The following is a 24,071-nucleotide window of genomic DNA, read 5'->3' as shown; positions in this document are numbered from 1 at the left end:
AAGTCAACAAAAAAAAAAAAAAAAACTGGCAGGCATGTACAGTTGTCGAATTTTCTCTAGTGGGGAATACACAGATGCCAATTGCAGAGACGTTAATTTAGAGGAGTGTGAAACGAAAATATCTGCAGAAAAGACGCGCAACAAAAAGTGAACGTTCATATGTTGGGGTAAGGCCTTCGTAGCCGAGTGGGCAGGAGCGGGAGTGCAGTAGCACCTGCTCTTTGAGTAGACCGGGGTTCAAGCCCCTGACTGAATACGGTCGATCTGCCAACCCGCACTGGGACCAGCGTGGCAGATTATGGTCCATTTCCCTCAACATGAATTGTTGAGGAGGCTTCCATCCTGCAGTGGGTTGATAATGGCTGCACTTTACTTTTTACTTTACATGTGTTGGGAAGGAAATTATCCAGTATGAGAAAGCTCATTGATTAACCTCGCTCTTGTCTGTCTTTTGAACAGATTTGAAGAAAGTATTGACGAAACTCACGTGATCTGTCCTGCAGCTTCTTTCTCCCCCTCTTTTGTCGTGGATATTCACAACGGCAGTGGCGCACTCAGCAGTTTCGTCTGGGTAAGGGGAGTCTGCTGCAATCTAGGGTAAAATGTCAGGTTTTCAATCCTGTGAACCCAAAGCGTACCCGTCTTACTGTTTACTGAAGCAGTGGTAGGAAAAAAAAAAAAAAAAGAGAAAAAATAACTGTGAAATGGTAAGTTCCCGAATAATCAGTTCATGTTTAAATATCTCCCTTAATTATTATTTTTTTAACCTAAGTTTCAATTCCATTGTCTTTTTGCTTTTGTAAAACTCAAAGTACAGTTCGTACTAATGTTATTCCATTGTATATATTGTCTTACTATATACCACGCACCAGATTATCCATTAGAGACTTCCTAAAAGAGACTTTCAAATATAAAATTTCTTTTTGACAAGATAAACTTTATAAAACCCTCGGTACCTCTCGTTTCCAGCAAATTTTTCTTTCATCTCGCGTTACAGTCCGATGTACCGATAGACAATATTATCTTCTCCTGACAAAGAATCGATCGATCTGGGAAGCTACTAGTGTGATGGGTAAAACTCTTCCAGGCTTTCTCTGGCAACTCAGTAATTATCAGGATTCGTATAACTCAAAGAAAGCGAAAACTGCTTACCGAATGGAAAACGAGCCTTTCAGTATCAGTTCATAATACGCCATAGTTACGTACAAAATACACCCTACTACAGGGACCGAAAAAAATATGGCCGCGAAGCAATTTAATTAGGCACTCGGCCAAGTTCAGCAATTCTTATTAATCCGACCCCTCATCATTTTCTAAGTTTATTTATATCTGAGTAGGAAGAAAGCTGGTGACTTCCGTTTTATACGGAGACTTAGACCTGCTTTTCATATATTATCGAATTTTATTGGAGTCGCTTCCTGCCATGTTTATTCTAAAAATAAACACTTTTTCCAATTACACACTCGACATATCAATACAGGTAATATTACCCTTGACAGGGTAATACAGCATTCAGGAACTAGAATTAGTAGGAATTCCGAAGTTTTGGTCACGTTTGAAGTGCTGTAAAGTACAGTACGAGTATATATTTTGTAACTTCACATTTTGAAAAAGAACATGTAAATCTTCAGCAATCACTATATATAAATTAATTAGTCTTGGAAATGTTTGATTTGTATTGTAAAGTGTGAAATGCCAAAAGTAGTGACGTTTTCCATTTTAAGGAGAAAAAAAAAAAAAAAATCGAAATTGTATATGAGCTTTATCCCGCAATGCACGTTGAAGAATACCTTTTGCTTTATTGCATCAATATTTCACTATGTTGACACGTTTCTATTACAATGGGAGGTTGTTTTGGTACACAGCAAAGCAGGCTCTGGAATCTGTAGCTTTTCAGCAATCACTATATATAACTATATTCACTATATTCCTTAATGGAATATATTCACTATATTCCATCAAGCGACTCTGGAATCGAGTTTCTTGATGGAACTAGCCTTCATCAAACTGTTTCTATAGGTACGAACCAGCAACTGAAGCATGAAAAGCCAAAATGGAAAAGTGATGCGCCTTTAACAGAAGGACAACTTCACAGTAAAAGAGATGTCTGGTATACTGCTCCTGCCTTTGAAGGGCGCAAAGAAATTTGGGATGCTCTAAAAGCTGCAGTATATGCTACGGAAACAAATGACTTTGTGTTAGCCCAGGCAATAATTGATTGTGCCAGCATTGCCTTACCTACTGGAACCTTAATGGACTGTTATGATGAATAGGTAACAGATATCAGTTGCCCATTACTGCCTTAGTGCCCCAATTAATCTTGTGGAAGAAGGCAATGAAGCTGAATCTCCTGCTCCAGAAAGTGAACCATGGAATGATAAAGGTGAATAAATAGTTATTAAGTTTCGGCTCTCTACTGTTGGCAGAGATTTGAAGAAGCAAAGCTTCAGACAGGGTTTGTGGTGCAAGTCATTCTATCGTTATTGGATTCTGTTTCTATAGATAACTGAGTATAGGCTGAAAGTGTGAATTTTTTTTTTTGTTTTGAAATACAAGATTTCAAAACGAACTTTTTTTTTTTGGCTGATGCTGTATAAGCTTGCTTTCTTGCCTCATTTGCTACTATTAATGCTAATGTGCTAAAGCACATGGTGAAGTACATGGAGTTTTTGAATCTACGACGAAAGAAAGGTATAAATGATATATATATATATATATATATATTTTTTTTTTTTTTTTTTTTTTAGCAGATGTAGAAATAGCCCGCTTCCTTTCATCATGCTGCCATTAATTTCCAGATTTTCCTGGTACTTTGTATTACTTCTTCAGTGACTGACTTATTGCCCTTATTATACTGTACACTTCGCATCCTAAGACCTTAGTGTGTCAAGGATTGGATATTTAAAGGACAGAAGGATAGAACAGATTATTTAGAAGGATGGCCAACTGAAATGTGCAAAATAATTTTTTTTAATGCTGTATATGCTTTCTTTCTTGTATCATTTTATTAATTTTAATAGCAATTATGCTTAATAGAACAATATGTGATTTTTAATCCTTTGGCTTCTTTGGGTTGCGGTTTTAATCTACATATACAAATATTTATTCACATATTGTAGCTGAAGTCATTGTTGAAGGAAGGAAATCCTTTATTTTCCATTTCAACTTAAACTCACATCCTTTATTTAAAACACAGTTCTTCAAAAAGTGTGTAAAGACTGTTAAAATAGTAAAACACATAACTGGCTTGTTGCAAAATCTCTTAACTTCTTTTTCTACCTGCATTAAATTTCACAAATTTACGACCCGAGAGAGTTATAACAAGTAATTAACCTTCTCGGGTAGTATTTACTAGTCTTGTTCGTCCCGGCACTATATCAACACCTCCTATGCGTGTGGTGGCCCCCTACCTGCCCCAGTGAAATCATATCCAATTGTCTTCGGATCTTCAATAAATTTAGGATCCACCCTGATAGGTTCTGTGAAGGCAAGCCCTACAGGAAGGAAATCCTCAAGAACTGCTACCAGATTATGAACTTATAATACTCACCTGCTCCTGGACATGACTGACTGTTTTTTTTTTTTTTTTTTTTTGTATATTACTGTTTATTTTGTATATTTTTGTATGTTTAATCCTGTAAATATCTCGGGTCGAGCACGCATGTACTCTTGTCTATTGTACATGTGTTCCTCGCACTTAGTCTGTAAATATTCACACCCTTCTGGCACAGAGCCGTCCCAGGGTGACTCAAGGTTTCTTGGGAAATAAACTGATTTAATAATAATAATTATATCAAGGTTTGTGTTATAAATAACATCTTCCCATCTTGCTGCGTTATGGTGTTTCAGAGATTCCTATTCCCAGGGTATGTATGAGTGTACGGTAGACAAGGCAGTGATTCTACCAACGAAGACATTAAAAATAACAATTTAGGTTCCATTAAAGATCTGACATATGTACAAGTACCCTGACTGTAAGCTGCTTAAGAATTATTGTTTAATCAGCAGTGGCAACTGAAAATTCCCAAACTCCAGTTTTGACTAACAATCGAGGCAGCGTTACTGACACTCGTACTACAGCATTTAATTTGCTCCCTTTAACTCTACTTGAAAATTGCGATAAGAATATCTATTTGTTCTACGCCTCTATGTTTACATTGTCAACAATGAAGTGATAACATTTTGGAATACAAAAGTTTACCGAATCTATGATAAAATCTATGTAAACCTCCTGAACTGCAACTTTAGAGTCACTAAGTGACTTAAAAGTGAACCGTTATATATATTTAAGTTTTTATATTTCTTGCCACTGTAATTGAGTAACTAAATTATCATTTAATTAAAAATAATAATAATAATATCAGTAATTAGAAGAAAATGTCATTAGAACTTTTTAGCACGTCGGCTACTTAATCCACAGAAAGCTAGTTCATATACCGTTTTTCCTGTGTGTTCAGGCCGATTTGCACGTTGCGCAAGCTTGAAAACAGGAATAACTCTCCTACTTCATTTATGGAGTAGTAGAAAACCTTACTCCATAAATGAATCGGCTGACATACAGTACTGTCACTGAGGAAAGGTAGGGAAGGTTCAATATATTTCACTCTTGCTAAATATACTGAACTTTCTTTTAGACTTCCTTGTTCCTGCTTAGGCTGTCATCATCACTAAAGTTTGCAGCAGCCATTAATTATCAATGCATGATACTGGCATATCTAATATTTTCTGTCTCTTCTGCCCCTCTCTCCACTTATTCTTGCATTTCACTTCTCCATCGGATCTTGGATCGACCTCATTTTCTGTTTAATCCTCTTGGTGTTCATTCAGTTATTGATAGTAAGTTACTTGCCAAAACTAGTTATGGAAGCAATGGTTTTTAGATTAAGCTGTATCGGAGCTTAATATATACAATATGTGACTATTTTCATGGTTATGATTTATAAATCTGGGAGGAAGGAAGTGGCGAATATCAAGGCATACCAGCTGAAGTTCTTGATTTGATATATACACGGATAGAACTGTGGCATGGCTAGGAAGTTCCACCGTTAAATAAGAGCTACCACACCTTCATCGCATTCAAACAAGCATGCCTTTCAATCGCCACTTTAATGCTCCTGTAATTATCGCCACCGTCCTCGTCACACCGGGTTCGAATCCCGTTGATGACGCGAAGAACTTTAATGGGCTTTTTTCACTCCATGGCTGAATTAGTCGGTTTCAGGCGTAGATTGGAAGGGTCCCCCCCCCCCACACCAAAACTGGAGTTTTTTCGTCCAGCAAAACAAGCAAATCGACCAGAGAACACACACACAAGTTAAAGACATAATGCATATATAAGGAATTATGGGTGGCCCGAATATAATAGTTTGGGGGGGGGGGTTGTTAATTATTGATCATACCGGGAAAGGAGCCAGGGGTATGTGCATCAACTGCTTCTGTTCATGCTGTTCGCTCACACGAACTCAAGAATCGGGACTTTCAAGTGTATTAGGTGTCATTTTGTTTATTTAATTTTAATATTAGGTTACGCCTGTTTTTATTTAATGTAATTTTGTTTAATGTCATCTTAATGTTTTATGTAACTCAATGTCATTATGTCATTGTATCATCTTATTTCATTTAATGTCTTATGTTATTTTATTTAATTGTTTAATGCCCTATATCACTTAATGTCAATTTATTTATTTCTGTAATATATGTGGGTGTCATCATCTCTTAGTGTTAACCCCTGGCCCTTTGGCCGTGAAGGGACATTGCAACACTGTCCAAACTTGTAACTGTTACAACTGAAGGTGGTTCAAAAAAGATAGTCTCTCTCTCTCTCTCTCTCTCTCTATATATATATATATATATATATATATATATATATATATATATATATATGTACATTTATGGCTGCGACAGGTTTGGCAGATCGGCAGCTTAAATTTATTGCCTTCAACGGAAAATGAAGCCTCGAAAGTAAGACCGATGTAACTGAAGTGAAATCAACGATGGAGAGAATTACACGGACAGGATATGGGGGGGGCTTCTTACGTCGACCCATGGAACAGCGGAACGATGACAGATGATGATGAAGACAAAAAATCCCTTCTAGCGATTGCCAGAACTTTGCCCACGATATCTCTTTTTTCAATGCAATTTAATAAATATTGCATTTATTTGTATTTTTGCAATAATAACTTGTTTATTGTACGTAACAGTATACACAACCAAATACACACTACATCAATGTATATATCAAAGTTATTGCATTATTCATAATTATACAAAGTAAACCTGACCTTCAAAATAAGGGAGGAAAGGAGTAAAAAGAATTATTTAATTAATTTTTAAAATTCTAATCAAAATAATCACACAAAGGACACGTTATCCAAACTAATGAATTATTAAACAACTTTTCTTCTTATTATTATTAATAAAGGGACACGATTAGCCCAGTGGTTACGACGCCAGACCATCAATATCATGGACATGAGTTCGAATCCCACACCAAAAAAAAAATGGCAACAGTCGCTTCATTGGACCTACCTCCCCAAGGTCGAAATGGTGGAATAATCAGAATGGCGCCATCTGGTGCCACACCCAATAACTACCACCCACCACTGGGTGCAAAATCTAAAGCTAAGCAGGTCTACATCTCATCTTTATCCATAATCTCATAATTCACATCTCATCTTCATCCATAACGGGATGAAGATGAGAAGTAGAAATTTTGAACATACTACATCGAGTGCAGCGCAAGATAAAGTGACTCCCTTCTACTATTGACATCAGTAGTGATATCAATACAGACATCTTGATGCAATTTGGCTTAGACAATCCCATGGATTGCATTAAGGACATCCAGTCAGACGAAACTACCAACTAAAGATTGGTGGAAAGATTGAAGCCATGGCATAGGAGGAAACATACAAATATCTGTGGATGATGCAAGCTCACCAGTTGATACAGGCTCATCTCACAAGATCAGCTCTCGTGGATAGCACAGTTGGTAGGATCGCCGTCTTCCCCACACTGGGTGGAAAAGACCTGAGTTCGATTCGCGTCGATGACGGGAGGAATTTTTATGGCTCTTTTTCACAACGTGGCTGAGTTAGTCGGTCGCAGGCGAGGTTAGCAAGTTTTTTCTTCCAGAAACTCTGGTTTTTCGTCCAACAAACAGAAAATCGACCTCAGAACACAGAAATTTACCGACAATATACACGGAGCAACAAGGCCTTAGTTACCGATGCTCCTAAAATCTAATAACAACGACAACAACAAAGATATCAAAGCTTGCCTAATTGCGAAATACCATCAGACTGAGAAGCCTCTAAATTCAAAGCCGAAAACATGGTCACAACCATAAACACTTACTCGGTCCCAAAAGTACTTCTTCAGGATCATAATTTGCACAAATACTGAGTTGTAGGAGATTATGAGATCGATCAGGATAATAATGACAGACGCCACCAGATTGCCCATTGCCCAGAAAGGAGGGAGGGAGACTGACAGATGCCACTGACCAAGAGAAGAAAGCGATTAAGAGCTTGCACGATTACTTCCAGGAAACAACAGCACCAATCTACCAAACCACAAGAAACATAGACAAAGGGCACTCAACACTCAACCTTAACAAGGAAACCTCACTCGCACAGAGAAGAAACCAAGACAGAAAGATGAGTGAAGAAGAAACTCCATGGCAAACACTACAATGACCATCATCAAGAATGGGAAGATCTTCCCTGAAACTCAAGGATTTATACCTGCCATCCAAGACCATGCCAGGGCTTTGCGTATAAGGCTGTCAAATGACATCATTAGGAAACACTTATTTTCAGCCCAGCGGTTCGCTCTTCTAGGCATAGCCAGGGCTTGTTGCCCTAAGCCAACAGTGCCTTATAGGTTTTGCTACCCCATTCAGTACCAGAACCAATCATGCGGTGTGAAAAAATTTAAAAATAAATTAATCATAATAATTATTATTATTAATAATTTTTTTATTATTTCACCCATCAGGAAGAAATAAATTCAACTTATTATATTAGGGCCACCTGTAATCTCTTACATATACCCATATATGTATGATGACTGTAAATTGAGTGTGTTGTCTGGCCGATTTTGCCTGTTTTGCTGGACGAAAAAAAAACCCAGTTCTGGGGAAAAAACCTTGCTAGCTATCTACGCCTGAGATCGACTAACTCAGCCACGGAGTGAAAAAACCCACTAAAGTTCCGCGCGTTATCGACGGGATTAGAAAATGGTAAAAGTCGCTTCATTGGACCTACCTCCCGAAGGTCGAAGTGACGCCAGAAGCAGAGATTGGTGCTATCCAGTGTCACTCCCAAGCACTAACACCCACCTCTGGATGCAGGCCAAAGCTAAAAGGGTTCACCTCTGTATGTGGATGATGTTGAAGAGGAAATAATGAATGTACTGCATTCGGTGTAAGGCAGGATAACCTCCCTTGGCAGAGGAAGATGGTTCAAAAGTCGGCGACAGTTTCCCGTGGAAGACAGTGGAGTGGCGCCGTCACCCAAATGGCTACAATAAGGGAAGGGCAAGATCATCCAGCCTAACTAATTGGTAGTGCTTCCTGCAGAACTGCAATATTGACCACCCAGGAAGGAAGAAAAACCTAACGTATGAGGTGGAGTGGTTATTCTAACCACTACATCATCCTGTATACGTCGGGAGTCTGGTATAAAAAAGCGACAACTGCAACAATCAGAAGAAAGCTTGAAACTGTACAGATATACACATTGCTCACGATCTACCAAGAATGCAACACAGTCAGCACCCATGATCTCCAGGTCTTTATGGGAGCCCTCCCCTGGACCTCGAGATAGTTCGCTGTGGCCTCCTCTACAACCTTTCAAAAGGCAAAGCCGCTAGGTGTCAAGATTTCACACTAAACTTAACCAAAGACCCCAAAATAGAGAAGAGGAGACTTGGCTTACATCTTCAACAAAGCTGGCAAACACGCTGGGAGAACTCATCAAAAGGACAAATTACACGGAAATTTGTGCCAATAATACAAGCCGTCTACTCGGAATATCTGCACTGGTTCTCCGCAGGACTGCTGGTTACGTACATGCTTACCGGTCACGGCGCCATCAGACATAAACTATCAAACTTTGGACTCAGTGACACCCCCCCCCCTATACTATTGTGGAATGATAGAAACATGAGAGCATCTTATGCACCACTGTCATTTATACGACGACCTTCGATGCCGCCTTACCACTGAAATCCAATATGTATTACAGAACCAAGAGGACCGTATACTGGAGGAGGGTAGTTACAGGGCACTAACAAAATATGCACAGGACCTCGTCGACAGAAGACGAACCTTCCAAGTTCCACAATCCCAGCAACCACAACCAACGTAAACCCTGGCTAACTCCCTCAATGAAACCACCAAAGATCACCGAAATCTACCAAACCTGAACATGAATAACCTGGCCATGTAAACCATTACACAATCTCCATGGATGGACACTCAGCCAACTGAACCGAACTACTTAGGATGGGGCCACGTCACATGAAAGATAAACGCTGATTGGGCTGGACCAGACCCTGGATGTGACAACCACAAACAAGACCCACGGACTCGACCCAAGGAACTGACCAAAAGCAGACATGTTGCTACTATGTGACAATCGCGGACTGGACCAAACACCTCGATGTGATAACCACGGACTTTACCCACAGACTCGACCCAAGGTTTGACCAAATAACAAGCATATTTCCATCGAGCCTTATTGGCGATCTGTATCAGCTCCCTTGCCTGGTCCACTTTAACCTCCCTGGTGGTGGGGGGGGGGGGAATTGACGATCTCCTGCCCCCTCCTCGCCACACACAGTAGCAATATGTCTGCTTTTGGTCAGTTCCTTGGGTCGAGTCCGTGGGTCTTGTCTGTGGTCGTCACATCCAGGGTCTAGTAGCAATATGTCTGCTTTTGGTCAGTTCCTTAAGTCGAGTCCGTGGGTCTTGTCTGTGGTTGTCACATCCAGGGTCTGGTCCAGCCCAATCAGCGTTTATCTTTCATGGGATGTGGTCCCATCCTAAGTAGTTTGGTTCAGTTGGCTGAGTGTCCATCCATGGATATTGTGTAATGGTTTACATGGCCAGGTTATTCATGTTCAGGTTTTGTAGATTCCGGTGATCTTTGGTGGTTTCATTGAGGGATTTCATGGAAACACAAGGGGAATAACTGAAGAGAAAATACAGCCTATCTTGGATGACTTTATGTCATGGGCTACAGTCAAAAAACTGAAAATATCACCCAGTAAAACCAGTTTTATGACTTTTAAGAACCATTTTAGCCACAACAGACCACCCAGAATCCGACTAAATAATACCCAAATACCATATGTATCCCAAACTTTCAACTATCATCTGAGGTAATTTGGGAATTACCTTAGATGATAAACTCAGTTTTCTGCCTCATGTGTCAAAACTCAGGGACTAAATCCGTTTTTTCACAGCCTCAGTTATCAGAGTCTCAAGGAAAGAGTGGGAATTATCAAAGAAAACTTTGAATCTTTACTATAAAGCATATTTTTGTCTATTATATCATATGCAGCAAGTGTTTGGTACCAAAAAGTATCTGAGGTAAAAGTGAAACAGAAACTTATTTCCACACAAAGATCAGTTCTTTTGACGATTAATAATATTCCAAAGACTGTTTCAAACAACGCACTCCAAATACTTGGTGGTACGATTCCTGTAGATTTATATATTGCTTTTCGGGGTTTGATTTACTACCTAAAAAAAAAGACAGTCTAAGACAATGCTTGGAATTACGACTGACCCAGCCAGCGACTTTAAAAGGGAGAAGAAAAGGTTTGGAAGGAATTTACTGTTGTCTGGCAAAAAAAGATGGGATGAGAGCAAATTTGGGCTTGTAACAAGAAGGTATATTGCGCAAGTGGAATTCTCAACAACCCCTGGAGTTATTTCGTGGTTTAGACCTTCTATGACAACTTCTTATCTGCTAACAGGGCAAGGGCCCCTCCGGGCTAAGTTATTTGAGCGTGGCCTGGAGCCTAATCCGTACTGCACATGTGGGGAATATGAAACGTGGATTCATGTACTTCTGAACTGTCCATTGTACTCTCAAATTAGAAAGGATTTAATGTCTGCAGTTCCAAACTTATTGGAGAAAAATGTAAATATCTTAGTTGAAGACCATAATAACTTTACTGCTCTGCAAACCTTCTCAAGATCAGTTTTCATATTGAGGACTCAGCTAAAAACTTCAGCTTCTTCTGGGAATTGACTTCATAAATGACCAAAAGACAAAAGGTTTAAGTGTAAACAGAAGATTTAAGTTAATTGTTATTGTGTTGACTTATATGGATTGCTTTCGTGTTGATTTATGTTAATTAATGTTGCATGATTTTGGCCAATTGTTATTGACAAGATTTATGTCAATTGTTATTGTAAAGATGTAAGTTATACAGGGGGTCTCAAAAATATTGGTACAAACGTTTAGGGGAGGTAGATAACATCTAAAGCAATGTAAATCGCATAGGAACCCATAACCGGAAACGTCACGGGAAAGTAATAGCAGAGGCACAAGAAGCAGAAATGACACAACACAGTAATTAGTGGCAAACTTTTATTTGACATAATATTAACAATGGAGTACGAGATGGATGCATTTCATGATGTTACAACAGATGCTCGAAGGTTCCACCATCAGACGCGATGCATGCGTGACACCGACGCAGCATGGATTGGCGGACACGATCGAACACACCTGGAGTTTCTTTGACAGTAGCAGCAGCGCAGACGAGATCCATTTCCGTCTCCACAGGCGATTCATACACCATAGATTTGAGGCCCCACAGAAATAAATCAAGGCTCGATAAATCAGGTGAGCGTGGGGGCCAGGAAACGGGTCAACTACGGCCAATCCATCGACGCCCAAAACGCCTGTTCAAATGGTCACGAACACACCTTCCATAATGGGCAGGCGCCTCGTCATGTTGAAACCAAATGTTGCGTCTTACATTTTCTGGAACATCGTCAAGTAACCCTGGTAGAACTTGTTCCAGAAAGATCCGATATTTAGCGGAGTTCATGCGGGATGGTAACAGGTATGGGCCGACTAAGCAGTCACCGACAATACCTGCCCACACATTTATTAGCGAAGCAATGTTGTGCCGCATGGGGGCGCACACCGTGTGGGTTGTCGCAAGCCCACACACGAGCATTGTGCTGATTGAATAAGCCTTCCCGAGTGAAATAAGCCTCATCCGTGAACAAAACATAGGCTGGAAAATTCAAGTCTTGAACACTTTCTTGGATAAAGAACTGCGCAAAAGCCACACGTGCAGGATGATCTTGGGGGGGGGGAGCAGTAACTGAACCCTTTGGAAATGAAAGGAGTGTAAGGAATCGTCGTGCCAGACACGTTGTGCACTGCACCGAGACACTCCTACGGCAGAGCCAACGGCACGTGTACTGGTAGTAGGATTATTCTAGACGGCATTCAACACACTTTCTTCCATGGCGGGAGTTCGCGTCGAACGTGGTCTGCTCGCACTACTCCTGTTACCTCTAAATGACCCATCATCGCACAAATTTTGATGGAAACGCGCAAACTAACGGTGGTCCGGTACAGGTCTGTCTGGGAAGCGTTCTCCATAATTTCGTTGATCGGCTCGTCCATTGCCCTCTGCTAATCCATACACTAGGTGCATGTCTGCCAGCTCACAGTTCGTATATCGATGCATGCTCTTCGTGCTGCTACTACTGCTTGAATGAGTAAACCAGAAATTTTCCCTCACGCGAACTGATGAACAGCGCCGTGTACCGACTTACTGTGACGTTTCTGGTTATTGGTTCCTATGCAATTCACTTTCCTTTAGATGTTACCTACCTCCCCTACACATTTGTACCAATATTTTTGAGACACCCTGTATATTGTTTTCTTAGTTCGCAGTAATTCAGAGACTCATCATATTTTTTAAAAAAAGTATTGTATACAAATTTGTATATCTGTTTAATATAATTATTAGTGCGTGTAAGTGAGGATAATTTGTGGAAGTTCTCCACTAGTAATTGATTTGTTGACACCCACTGGTATTGCACTACTTCCGGTGGGTGTGGGACTTGGGCATTCGGCACAAATACATAACATAAACCCGGGCCTAGAGAAGGGCACCGGGCAACAGTTGTCTTATATTGGCGGTGGTAAAATACCTCGCAATGTTTTTAGGCTAGATTTGTTGAGGTTCTACGCCAAAACGGATGAAATAGGTGGAGGTGGGCTTTTGCATAGGAACCACCCTTGACTCTGGGATACACGTACAAAGTGCACCAGGAGGTATAATATAATGTCTTATACAGTTACCTTCACCCTCATTAGAAAAGGTTTCGTTGAGAAGAGTTCACATAGAACAACTCCAATGAGGGTGGTTTCAACTACATTGGGAGTTTCAGCTACATGTCCTTCAAGAAAATTTTGTGATATGTGAAACGAGAATATTAATGTATATAAAATTGTATATATATATCTTTTTGTAAATATTGTTTATACAGGGTGATTCACTACCAGTGCGACAAACTTGCAGGAGGTGTAGGGGGCACAAAGACGAATCGGAATCACATAGCATTGCAGGGTCCGAAATGCCTTCGTCATGCGGTAGAGGACGTTGAACGGGAGTTCGCGTGAACAGCGATCCCGCTGGAAGTCGGCATTTGCGAACCGGTTCCCGAGGCAGTAGAATGGACGAGTATTCAAGCGTTGAACTGGCCGACATGCACCTCGCGTATGGTGCCAACCAATCTTTATAAGTGCATCACCACCTACCTCTCAAATAGATCCATCACCAGTCTCACATAACCTTCTGTGCACACGTGCGAAAATCGTATGATGAGGAGGACGGTTGCGCTTTGGCGCTCCAGCTTTTAATGTAGTAGCAGGTCCGGCTCCTCGTGCCGGGGACGGGCATCAGATTGTAGTTGAAAAGTCCAGCTGCTTTCTGATGGCAAAGTGACCTGACATAAACAACATACTACACTCACAAACATATCTCTCGTATATATACTTTCATTCTTTCCTATACGAAAATCTATTTATTATGCACTAGATTTAGTATATGAACTTAATGTAATTTTCTCCCTCCTTTTTCTTTTCAAAATTAGGTTTTACTCTTCTTATTTCTTAGCTATATTTTTATTTTTCAGGTCCAATTTACAGATTTTCTGTTGTAAAACTATTTAGGTGGAGATGGGCTTTTGCCTGGGAACCACCCTGACACAGTATACACACACACACACACACACACACACACACACACACACACACACACACACACACACACACACACACACACACACACACACACCTCGCGTATGGAGCTGCGGACTGTAACGGGCGCGCCGCTCTGCGCATGTACCAGGAACGTTTCCCGCACAACCGTCCTCCTCATCATACGATTTTCGCACGTGTGCACAGAAGGTTATGTGAGACTGGTTGTTTCACGAGAGGTACCATGAATCGAGAACGAACGACGAGGACGCCAGACAATGAGGAGAATGTCCTACGTCTTGCTGTTGTTGTTGTTATTTGGTTTTCAGGAGCATTAGCAACTAAGGCCATATTGCTCCGGTATATGCGGTGGTCATTCCCTGACCTTTCCGCATCCTCCCTATTTGGTGGTGACGGGCTCGAACCCCGGTCTAATCAAGAAGTGTGTGCTACGCACTGCTGCTCCTTCCCACCTGGCTACGGAGGCGCCTCCTACGTCTTGCAGAAGGCAATCCGAGTACGAGTACTCGAGCGATAGGCCAACGATTGGTATTTCCCAATCCACTGCATGGAGGATACTGTCAACAAACCAAATGAGTTCATACCATCTGCAACGCGTCCAATCATTGGAACCTGCGGATTATCCACTCCGGAGGACTTTTGCTACTTGGTTTCTTTAACAGAAACGGTTCGCAAATGCTGACTTCCAGCGGGATCGCTGTTCACGCGACCTTCCGTTCAACGTCCTCTACCGCATGACGAAGACATTTCGGACCCTGCAATGCTATGTGATTCCGATTCATCTTTGTGCCCCCTACACCTCCTTCAAGTTTGTCGCACTGGTAGTGAATCACCCTGTATATGTAATAATTGTGTGTGTACAAATAAATGGGAAAAAAAATGGAAAATGGTTTCATTGAAGGAGATGAACTCCCTCAATGAAATGAGGATGAACTGGGAGATGAACTTCCCCAAACATACTCGCACTGGCTTTTACCAGGACTACTAACCACATACTTGCTCACTGGCCAGGGTGCCATCAGACAGAAGCTATCAGATTTTGGACTAAGCGAACACACCTCTCTTCCACTGTGGACAAACAGAAATGTGGTTCAGCTACCGTCCTATATAAGATACTACTACTACTACCCCTCTTTTTCCTTCCGGTGGGGCATGGGCATGCCCCACCGGAAGGAAAAAGAGGGGTAGTAGCAGTAGTATCTCCTTCCCCTCTATCTTCAAGCTAAAACGCCCTACACGTCAAAATCTAACTTTGTCCAAATTACTTTTCGCTCACATTTTGGCCTCTCAGACCTCAAGCACTCTCCCCACGCAATCGATCAATTATTAAATAATCATGATATGTATATATAGATTTATTTATTTTATTTTTTATATATTTTTATTATTTTATTTTTTATTATTTAATTTTTATATATTTTTTATTATTTTATTTTATTATTATTTTTTAAAGGTCCTAGCCACTGAAATCTCAGGAAATTAGGTGGCAGTACCTGCAGGAATAAATAGAAACTATTAGGTACCTGGTCTGCCTCCACGGGGCGAAGTGTGGCAACGTCGGGCCTCAATAGAGGTCTGGCGGCTAAAGGGCCAGAAGAACAATCGTACATGACACCACACATTCCAAGATCCAGACGCTTTTAAATCTCTGGCCTTTACAGCGAACTGTATCACACCACAATGTAAACTACGCGGAGATGGGGAAACCCGTGGGTGCCGTCTGACTCTAAATACACTTTACACTTTACCTAAACGTCACGGGGCATTTGACACCCTCTGGGCCAAGCGTCCTCGGCAAGCTCCGGGAGGCAAAGCCAACCAATCTTTATAAGTGCATCACCACCTACCTCTCAAATAGATCCATCTCTGTCACAGCCCCGTACTGCTCAGTCTCAAGATCAGTCCATAGAGGATGCCCAGGGGGCTCCGTCCTAGGCCCACTTCTCTGGAATGTGGTCCTGGACGGTTTCCGGAACCTAAATTTTGGAAATGCCAGACACAAACCTACGCAGATGACCTTGTACTGATGCTCGCTGAGGAGAGTAGAGCTCAATTAGAAAACAATGGTACCCATGCGCAACAATGGGGCAGTCAAAACAATCTGACAATATCTCCAACAAAGCCAAGTTCAGTACTACTTTGGGGGAACCTGGACATCAGGAGGTCTCCCCAAATAAAAGTTCAGGGGACCACAGTCAAACTAACAACAGAGTTAAAGTATTTTGGTGTCATATTAGACAAGAAATTATCCTTCACCCCCACATTAACTATATCCAGAACAAAATTATAAAATATTCCTCTCTCTTCACAAGAATTACTCGCAAGGACTGGGGCTTGAGAAAGAAGACCCTTGCCCTTTACCACAAAACGATCTTCCTGCCAGTCATCCTATATGCATCGGGAGTCTGGTATCCAAAAGCAACAACCGCAATTAACAGAAGAAAGCTAGAAACAACGCAACGATATATCCTGCTCACTATATCTAGAGCCTGCAATACAATCAGCACCCACACACTCCAGATCCTCATGGGCGCCCTTCCCCTGGACGTGGAAGTCGTTGGACTCCTCTACTATCTCTCCAAAGGCCAAACTACTACCGGCCAGAACTTTACGATAGATATGACAAATGACACCAAAACAGAAGAGAGACTTACCCTGCACCTCCAACAAATCTGGCAAACATGCTGGGAAAATTCACCAAAGTTTCAATTACTCGAAAATTCGTGCCAAAAGTATACTTTGTATTCCAAACATACCCGCACTGGCTTTCACCAGGACTACTAACCACATACTTGCTCACTGGCCAGGGTTCCATCAGACAGAAGCTATCAGATTTTGGACTAATCGAACACACCTCTCTGCTACTGTGGACAGACAGAAACGTGGGAGCACTTGATGCACCACTGTCAATTATACGACGACTTACGCCGCCGTCTAATTACAGAGGCCCAATATGTATTACTAAATCAGGAGGACCGTGTACTGGAAGAGGAATACAGCTACAAAGCTTTAACCAAATACGCGCAAGACCTCTTCGATCGAAGAAGAACCTTTCCAGTGCCACAACCACGGCAACCGCGAACACCGTAATCTCCGCTCCTCACAAGATCCAGAGAGAAGCTCGCTCACACAGATACTCACCTATTAAAACTCAACTACCGGGAAGAAACCCCACCCCAGGAATCCAGGAATGGCTAAAACAATGAAGAACTTAAAAACAAAACCTAAAGAGACTTTCTTTCCCGTACTTGAAATCCACGGACCGGACAACTGGTAAAGACACTGTCCGTATGGACATTTTGGATATGACAACTATCCAAGACGGAGCTGCTTTCTAGAAATCGCTAAAACGCTGGGCTGTCACAGTGGGACTGTAAGTGAAAATCTCCACCTGACAGACAAGTAGCGAGCACTCAGTTCAGCTGGAAACCTGGCTAACCAAAATTACCCTCAATGAGGTTAATTTGCAGCTAAAGGAACACGGTTTCATTGGTTTTACCCTACAATGTTTACTTCATTCTTGTTATCAGGGCATGGTTCCCTTAGTTTCAAGTTATATGAAAAAGGGCTGGAGCCAGACCCTTTGTGCATTTGCAGACAGGACGAAACATGGTTGCATGTGCTATTACATTGCACACAATACGACAATGTTAGAGCTACCTTGCTATACAACATATCCAATCTTGTTGAAAACAGTGTACACTTTTTGGTTGATGATCCCGAAAGCTTTTGGGTTTTCCAGAACTTCTCCTTCTTGGTGTTTACAGGAGGAGGGAACTTAGAGCAGCTTTGTTAAGAAACGAGTAAGTTTTATGTATATACTGTAATCTATTTGATATGTTAGAAAATTGATATACAATATTCACATTGATTTACCTCTGGGGGGGGTATCAAAATGGTGGTTATTGCTGCCTTACTCATATTCTCAGCACAAGTCGGTATAGATAGAAGAAATTTGAAATTGGGTCAATTTAGGGTGTGAAGTTGGTAATTGGTTTTCCTTTAACTTTGGATCTGTGGTCTTCGGCTCTTCGATGAATTTATATATATGAATAAATGTTCATTTTCTGAATCATCTATTCTCCTCCTGTTTTATTCTGAGGACCTGTAAATCTAAAAATTAACTTTTTCAGAAGTAGTTTACTTGTTTGTCTGGACCGTTGAAGTGATCCAGGATAGGTTCCTCATTGCTACAGCCAGTACAGTGGAAATCATACCTCTTATAGCTTTTCATGATAAAAAAATATACATATGTTTATGTAATCAGTATGAAATTTTAAGAATTGGGCAACTTTTGGGTCTGCAGTTAACAGTCAGTAACTCTACTTCCACAGCTTCTGTGATCTCAAACTTTTGATCTGCTGTATATAAGGGAAACATTTAATTTTCTGGGTTTTTCTGCCCCCTTCTGGCAATTAGTTCCAGAGTTATGGATTTTCAAATACAGTATTAACATTTTTGAGAGTAATTGTCTTGGGAAAATTTGTTTTTCCTAGAATAACTTGACCAATTTGTGATTGTTATCTGGCAGAAAATTTTAACAGATTATGTAGAGTACAGTTCCTCTTTCCATTGTGGATGAATATTTCAAGTTCAATTTAAAGGCCTAGCATGGCAAATGTGCTCTGGAGTATCATGGATCAGGAAAATGGATATATCATTTAATTGCCACTGAGGATGAAAACTTCAATCCTAAAAATTTAAGTTTTGAATTTTATATGGCGTTTTGTGCTCCAGAAGAGCTATTGACTTTGAAAATGTGGTTAGTGTATGACAAATCGGATCTTAAGTGTGACATTGACCATTGGAAAACTTCCATGATCAAGTTCCAGTGGTTAACAACTGGAAGAAACTAGCGATCAGACAGAACGAGTATAGCTTGAGTGAACAATTATTTGACGATAATGAAAATTGTGAAGACTTCCAGAAAATGACTGTCGGACTATTTAGGCTGCGAAGGGATGTGGTCTCATTGTGGGTGCTGCTCGCAGGGACAGGATCTATTCGAAGGGTGACAAATTGTCAACAATTAAGATGAGTTCAGTGCAAATGCACCTTTTTTTTTTTTTTTTTTGTTGTTGGTTCTTACGTACTTATTTCATTTTTTTATTTTTTGTCTCAAATATTCTGAGAATATTTGGGTTTTTAACTAAAATTAACTATCACGAAAGGGCCTAGTGTACTGGGGTCCATGGTTTAGAAAAATATACAGGATAATCCAGTGAATGTATTTAATAACACAATAAATACACAGAAGCTTTCGAGGCTGACGAGTCTCTTTGTCAACTGATAGATTGGATTTAAATACAACTGTTATAGTTATGCATGCAGTGAGCTGACAGTAAAGTCACGTTATTCAATCTGGTTTCCTATTGTTGTGTACCTATGTAGCAGCTGTCACAGTCTCTGCAGGTGATGCGGTATATTACATTGCTGCGTAAGGGAGGTGTGATAGGGGTCTTCACACTGGAGACAAGCGAACGTAGGTTTCTGCAGGGTAACTGTATGCATTTGATGTTGTAATTTCTTAAGATTTTTGAGATCCGACTTGACACGCCTGGATAGTAGGGAATGTAGGCGGATTGTATACCGTCTTGGTTCGGGGGTCTTGGGTGGGATGTGAGTTCTTGCGCTTGTAATAGGCATCTGTCTAGCACATGGGATGGATATCCACATTTGGTCAGGTCTGTCCTCACACGGGAAATCTCGTTGCGTCTGATTGCATCAGTGCTGGAATGGCTCTAAGCCCTGGAGAATATGGTGCGGGCAGTGCTGTTGAGATGACTGGGTGCATGGCTGGATCTGTAGTTTGTAAATTGTCCGCACTACATAGGTTTACGTTATACCGAAGTTTCTAGACGTGGGCCTACACGTTGCACTAAGACATTCAGAAACGGGAGCGCCTCGTTGACTTCTAACTCTAGAGTAAATTGTATGAAGTTAGACAGGAAATTAAGGTATTCTAGTAATGCTGTTTCAGAGCCACATGGTATTACAGTGAAAATATCGTCAACGTATCTGCACCATGTTGTATTAGGTACAGGTGGGTTCAGGTGTATCTGTTCCTCTCAATCTTCCATGGCGATGTTGGCTACTACAGAACTGACAGGGGCACCCATGGCAGTGCCATGCACTTGTTGGTAGCCTGAATATTCAAAGGTGAAGATGCTGCTTGATAAGCGTAGGTTGAGGGCGGTGCAGATGTCATCAGTGGATAGTGATGTTCTGGTTGGAAGGCTTAAGTCGTTCTTGAGGAGCCTCCTGGTGCAGAGTACAGCCTGTTGGATGGGAAAGTGAAAGTGAAAGTGAAAGTGTATTTAGGGTCCAACGGCACCAGGGGTTTCCCCCATCTCCGCGTAGTTTACATTGTGGGTGAACCAGTTGACTGGAAAAGCCATAGATTTAAAAGTGTGTGGGAATTGTATTTGTGTGGTGTCGTGTACCGTTGTTCATCTGGTCATTTAGCCGCTGGACCCCTATTGAGGCCCAACGTTGCCCCACTTTCGCCCCGTGGAGGCAGACCAAGAACTCACTTGACTTAAGTTACTCTGGCAGGTCCTGCCGCTTAATTTCCTGAGATTTCGGCAGCTTGGACCTAAAAAAAAAAAAAAAAAAAAATTGAAGATATATAAGTGTGTATATATATATATATATATATATATATATACACATGCAGTTGTAATTTATTTTTGAATGTTTGCATACAGCGCATAGCGTCCATGCATTCAAACGGCAAGAGCAGGGCAGTGGATATGATAGGCCGAGACTGGGCGAAAATTATTTTTGATTTGATTAATTTAGGATGTAGGGCGTTTACATCGTGTATAGATAGAGTGGGGGAGGAGAGGCAGAAGGCTGGGGGGTAAAGGTAGAAGTATGGGGGCGACAGAGTAGATGTCCCCAGGTGGTCAGTGAGGCATGTCCATGCCTCACCAGAAGGAAAAGGAGGGTCGGCGGAGAGAGGGGGGACAGGGTGTCTCCCCTCTTCCCGCCTGGGTTTGGGTTTAAAGTAATCGAGTCAGGTGCTCGATTTTGTTTGCCAAAATGGCTTGGTGGCAGTGAACTGCACGATCCAGGTCGGTGTGTTCCTTTGAAAATTCCAGGGTTGTAGTCATTCTAATGGTTGTAAGCAGTGTCCTTTATTCTTGGTAGAATCCGTTTCCTTGTAGGGTCCACGATGCGGCAGTCATGACACTTTGTCGTTTTCAGTTCTCAGCTTGAATTAGTTTTATTGCTGTTGGTCACGGTTTGGTTGTTGTACAATGAGGGTACGTCTCCTCTTGTAGAGGTCTTCTGCGAATTTAGAGAATGGAATGTATTGCTCTTCACTGTCGAGTAGGTGCTTTTCTCTGTCTCTGGGCAAGAAGGTGATCCTGGAGATGAGCTGGCAGCGAAGGTCATCGTAGAGCCGGCAATCATACATGAGATGCTGCCAGCTCTCAGACTCTCCACAGCAGCAGGCAGGGTCCTCTGTGATGCCCAGGGCTGTGAGTTTTGCCTTGAATGCCAACTGAAGTGAATAATGAGACCACATCAAATGATGCCATGACGGAGCTGTCAGAAATTGAAAGGTCTTTAATGAGGTGGATGAATTCGCCGCTATTTTTGACGGTGCGTGTGGTATTTCCTACAAGAGGTGAGAGGAGGCGCGAAATATGCTTGTATAGTTCATATGTTGGGGCCTTGCAGCACGATACTATAGGTCTGAGGGGAATACTCGGTTTGTGGATCTTTGGCAATCCATAAAATTGCGGCAATTGGCAGCTGGTGGCATGTAGAAGACGCTGAGTTGTAGTCGAGATTTTCTTATCTTTAAACCATGTGTTGACAAGTTTATTGACATGTGCCTCTAGACGTTCCAAGACCTTAATGGGTGGATCAGACAGGGGTTCATGTACCTTTGGGTCTAGTAGTAGGACCAGGGCTTTCTCTCGGTAGGCTGACCGGTCTAGAACAACGGTCCGGCGCCCTTTATCAGCAGGAAGTACGACGATGGTGTTGTCTTTTCTTATAGATGATAGGGCGGCATGTTGACGATGGTTAAAGTTTGAATAAGTTTGCCAAGTGTTGCGAAGGATTGTGGAAATCCTGAAACGGATCTCGTTGGCAGTTTCTTCGGGAAAGTTGGTAATACTGGCTTCTATTCCCATAGCGAGCTGTGTGACTGGAGGTTTGGATGGTACGACGGCGAACTTCATGTCGTTGGATAAGACATTGATTGTTCAGGGGATAGTTGTTTGCAGCTTAGGTTTAAGACGAAGGAAGTTGCGTCATTTGAACGTGTGCTCACCTTTGAGGAGTTAGCTTCTCTGCTTAAGTTTATGAATTTGCGCTGTTGGCGTAAACGATAGGTATCAGAGATCTGATTAGCTCGATGACAGATGGTATGTACAAGGTTCGTAAATATGATAGGCGAGATCTTACCTTGCAGTTGTTGTAAGAGTCGGGACTTCTTGTAGTCAGCGCTCTTGATTTCACGGTGGAGATGGGTTATCCACAATTTTAATGTTTGTAGACTGAAGTTGAAACAGGCATGTTCCATACGAGAGTCGTGGAACGGGGCTCTGTAGCGGAACCCTTTAGGGATTATCCGCTTGCTTTTGCATCTATGTGCAAAGCGTAGATGCTGTCTGTTGCGGGCTATTGAAAAGAAGGACTTCTGTAACTGCACACAGTCGTTGTAGATATTGCGTCCGTAAAGGAAACGTATTATCACGAAAGGGCCTGGTGTACTGGGGTCCATGGTTTAGAAATGCAATGTAATATACCGCATCACCTGCAGAGACTGTGACAGCTGCTACATAGGTGAGTGAGACATCAAGACGTCTTCAAGATCGCCTTACGGAGCATGACAGAGCAATCCGGCTTGCCGAAACTGACCAGTCCGTAGTCGCGGAACATTTTTGGGTCACCAACCACGATCTCGATCCCAAACGTGACTTCGAAACAGTGGACCACTCGCGACACTTTCGCCACCGCGCATGGCTAGAGTCACTTAACATATTAAACAATCCGAAGGAAGGCCATAAACCGCTGCAAAGGCATGAGAATGCACCCCATCCTGGAGACAACCATTTTACACCTCGACAAACACTGGAGTAAAACAGCGCATCTATGTACAACAACAATAGGAAACCAGCTTGAATAACGTGACTTTACTGTCAGCTCACTGCAGGCATAACTATAACAGTTTTATTTAAATTCAATCTAACAGTTGACAAAGAGACTCTTCAGCCTCGAAAGCGTCTGTATATTTATTGTGTTATTAAATACATTCACTGGATTATACTGTATATTTTTCTAAAATTAACTATAATTAACTTAACGGTCTTAACTTAACTATTGTTTTCGCAGAAGTAATGAGCTTTTATACAGTGATTTTGCCACTAGTTATTTTTTATTTATTTTTTATTATTATTTATTTATTTATTATTTTTATTATTATTTATTTATTTATTATTTTTATTATTATTTATTTATTTTATTTTGTTTTTTTTTGTTATTAACATTTTTTCTTATATTTTTTATTATTTTTTTTTAAATTTTTTTAATTAATTAATTAATGTTTTTATTTTATTTTTTGCTGGCTCACAGGTATGGCAACCTGGGAGCGGGATTGCTGGCACTCGCCGGTATTGCACTACATCCGGCGGGTGCGGGATTTTAGTGCGCTGAGCACTGACAGTGAATAATGGACCCGGACCTGGCTCCTCGAGCTTGGGACAGGCATTAGGCAGCAGATGCCCAGGTATTGGCTGCTCCCTAGTATGAAGGGGCCTGACACACTTTTTTCAGGCCGTT

General features: G+C 41.4%; 1 pseudogene; it reads left to right on the top strand.

Annotated features, from left to right (window-relative positions):
• The first annotated feature begins 1,841 nt into the window (after window positions 1-1,841).
• On the top strand, window positions 1,842-2,510 carry LOC150079163 (ubiquitin domain-containing protein 2-like; annotated as a pseudogene).
• The last annotated feature ends 21,561 nt before the right edge of the window (window positions 2,511-24,071 follow it).

This window comes from Mastigoproctus giganteus, chromosome 10 (assembly GCF_048544385.1).
Source record: "Mastigoproctus giganteus isolate SK-2022 chromosome 10, ASM4854438v1, whole genome shotgun sequence".
Lineage (NCBI taxonomy): Eukaryota > Metazoa > Arthropoda > Arachnida > Uropygi > Thelyphonidae > Mastigoproctus > Mastigoproctus giganteus.
This window is presented reverse-complemented; position numbering and strand designations above follow the sequence as displayed.